This window comes from Euphorbia lathyris, chromosome 4 (assembly GCF_963576675.1).
Source record: "Euphorbia lathyris chromosome 4, ddEupLath1.1, whole genome shotgun sequence".
NCBI classification, from domain to species: domain Eukaryota; kingdom Viridiplantae; phylum Streptophyta; class Magnoliopsida; order Malpighiales; family Euphorbiaceae; genus Euphorbia; species Euphorbia lathyris.
Window position 1 is genome coordinate 46,277,558 of NC_088913.1, and position 3,706 is coordinate 46,281,263.

General features: G+C 34.4%; 1 non-coding gene across 1 annotated transcript; it reads left to right on the plus strand.

Annotated features, from left to right (window-relative positions):
• Positions 1-1,430: 1,430 nt before the first annotated feature.
• Positions 1,431-1,537, plus strand: LOC136228267 (small nucleolar RNA R71). Its single transcript, XR_010688595.1, has one exon. It is a non-coding gene; the product is annotated as a small nucleolar RNA R71 (small nucleolar RNA).
• Positions 1,538-3,706: the final 2,169 nt, after the last annotated feature.

Genomic DNA, 3,706 nt, shown 5'->3' on the forward strand with positions numbered 1-3,706 from the left:
AATTAACGTCATATGCAAAGTCTAATATAATGAAATCGGTAGGAAAAATAAATTTGTCAACTTTAACTAAAACGTCCTCAATTATACCATATGGTCTCTTAGTGGTTTGATCCGCTAATTGCAAAACCATATTGGTACGTTTGATATCTTCTTCTAAACCTAACTTATTAAAAATAGACAACGGCATTAAGTTTATACTTGCTCCTAAATCACAAAGACAACTTGGAAATTCAATATCTCCCAACTTACACGGAATGGTAAAACATCCGGGATCTTTGAGTTTAGTAGGCAAATTTCTTGACACTATTGAACTACAGTCCTCAGTTAGCGAAATGGATGAAATTCCTTCCCAACTAATTTTCTTTGAAATTAAATCTTTTAAGAACTTACCATAGTTAGGAATCTGAGTAATTGCATCCATAAACGTCAAATTAATGTGCAAATTTTTAAGTTTATCCAAAAATGTTAAAAGTTGTTTGTCATAGTCCTTATTTCGGACTTTGTGTGGAAAAGGTGGTTTGGATACAAATGTTTTTGTACTTGAGTCAATTGGTGAACTTTTTGTGTTTAATGTATCTTCTTTGGATTTTGGTAAATCAGTTCCTGGTAAAGTTGAATCTCCGGGCATTTCCGGACCTAAGTAATTTTTCCCTAAACGAAGAGTGATAGCCTTTACATGCTCTTTCGAATTTTCTTCCGTATGGCTGGGAAGACTTCCCTCTTTTCGGGATGGAATTGATTTAGCAATTTGGCCAATTTGAACCTCCAAATTATGGATGCTAGATGAGTGGTTTTTAATAAGCTGATGGAATTTATTCTCGGTCCGTTTAAAACCATCGTCGTGATTACTTATTTTTCCACCGATAGCATCTATAAATTTGTCGATTTTAGAAGATAAAGTGCTAATCGTATCTTTTGATTGATTTTGATAATTGTTGGTACGATTTTGATTAGCATTTGCATTATTATTATTATCTTTCCAGTTAAAGTTAGGATGAGGTCCAGGATTATAGGTATTAGAATAAGGATTATTAGTTTGGCTTTGCCCTTGGACAAAATTTACCTGTTCAATCTCGTTCATAGCTTCATAATCCACATCCGTTTGGATTGGATTACCATTAGCATCGCACGGTGCCATAAACCTATCAATTTTGTGCGATAAGGCGGAAAATTGGGCTTGTAACATTTCAACTGGATCAAGATTCACTATACCTTTAACTGATGATGTGGTTGAGGATGATGGTTTCGCCACTGGTATATGTCCACATTCTGCGGGCCACATACTGTTGTTGATTGCCATTTCCTCCAAAAGTTCTCTTGCTTGGGCGGATGTCTTCTTGATAAATAACCCTCCCAACATAGCATCTAATGAACCTCTAGTTGTAGGATTTAATCTATTATAAAATGTTTGCATTAAAAGTGCATCGGGCAATTGGTGGTGTGGGCATAAACGTTGAAGTTGTTTAAAACGTTCCCAAGCCTCATAAAGAGTTTCGTTATCATTTTGAAAAAAAGATGTTAACTCCTTTATGACTCTTGCGGTTTTTGCTAAAGGAAAATATTTTGATAAAAACGCTTGGGCAAGTTGGTCCCAAGTTTCAAATGTTGCGCCTGGCCTAGAAGTTAACCATTCTTTGGCTCTATCCTTCAAAGTGAAAGGAAAGAGGCGAAGTTTGATTGCTTCGGCAGTCACATCAGGTATTTTAAAAGTGTCGCAAATTTCTAAGAAATTTGTCAAGTGGGTGTTAGGATTTTCGTTAGGCAACCCATAAAATGTTACATTATTTTGCAATATATTAAGCAATGCTGGCTTAATTTCAAATTGGTTTGCATTTATTTGGGGTCTAACTATGCTATGTGTTACACCGGCCACTCCTGGCCTAGCGTAATCCATAAGTGTTGCCATATTATATGGATGTGGTTCTGAATTTTGTTTATTTTTATTTTTCTTGTCTTTCTTTTTCTTTTTAATCGTTTTTTCAATTTCTGGGTCTAGCGGTTTTGGTGGAATGCCTGAACTTCGAGAACTGCGCATGAACTTGAAATCTTACATGAACCGAAACTACCTTCAAAACAGAATTTGAAAAATAAATATGTTAGTAAATTAAAATTAATAAATTACAAAAGTTAAAATAAGTATGTATAAACCTAGATTCGAAATAAAACACGAAAAATCTAAATTTTTGTTAAAAATTTTGGCGTTCCCCGGCAACGGCGCCAAAAACTTGTTGAGCGATTTCCGCAAGTGCACGGTTTCGCTTGTAGTAATAAAAAGATATCGATCCCACAGGGAACGTTTTTCAACAAAAACTTATTTATGTGTAGATTAAATACGACTTAAGGTTTATATAAATAGATAATCGTTATTTGAAATTGGTTTTAAGATTGATTGAATAAGAATTAGGATAGAATATGTAGAATGTTAGAAACCAATTCTGTTTTGAATATGAATTACAAAATAGAAACGTTTAGTGTTTAAAATAAGAGAATAATTGTGTTCGTTTGCATTAAGCAAAGAAAACAACTTTAAACTTTGTATAAATTATAAAAATGTAATAACGTAAACTCCTTCAATTAAAGGGCTTTGGACCGCAGACAATCTTCCTACGGTCGGGATAGATTGCTACCTTAATCAAATTAACACTTATTTGCATAAGAATTAATCTGCCTAAGTGTTCAACAAAGTTTCCTTGTAAAGATATTGAATTTAACTACGTTTTAATGAAAACACCAGAACTCACTTCGGATCAATTACAGAAGTGCTACATAAAAATTTATTGAATTGCATGAACTTTATTAGATGAAGTATGAATTTGATACAAGTTTACAGAGAATAAAAAGCATGGAAGCATTCAAACGACATGAGAGTTCCGGGTCGTCAATCCTTTCCTCAAACCTCGTTAGAGTTTGTCAGGCTCGTGGGTCGAATCCGCTACTTAATCTTCTCACTGAATCTTCGGAATAGAGACGGGTACTTCTACTACCAGAATGTAAACTAATATAAACTGATATTAATCTAAATCTAAATGCTATTGTGTTTGTAATTATTTGATAAACAATGTGTGTACATCATATTGTTTTTTACAAAATCGAACTTCTAAATCTGAATCGTTTGACTCAGAATTTCTGCCTTAATTCTGTACTAAATCTTAACTCTAAAAAATCATATATCAACTCTGAAACCAACTCTTTATTTATAGACGTTGAAGAGTCGTGTTTAAGGAATGTGTCTGCTGCGAAGAGACGTTCTTATCCAATCGAACGGACGTGCTTATTTGAAAACGAACAAGTGTATGTTGTGCTGCCTGAATTTCTGAACTTACCGAGAATGTAAATTCTCGGCCGAGAATGGAGAAACAGTTTTTCAGCCTTCGAACGAAAGGGAGGGATGCCTGGGCGACGTGTGTCGCGACCGAGAATGGAGGATTCTCGGTCATGACACGGGATGTTTTTCTCCGTCTCTGACTTCGTTCCTCGTCTTCGTTTAAGTGCGTTTGATTTTCGTCGTCTTTGACTCCTTTTATAAGGTTTTTCCTTCGTTTTTGACCTCTTTTCATTCCTATTTGGATTTTACCAAATATTTAAGTACCTTGTATAAAAGAAACATATTCGGACGTAAAAGTACGCTAAATAGATATAAACAGCACAAATTCGTAGTAAAACTGATGTAAATATTAATGACATTTTACGTATATTTTGGGCTTAA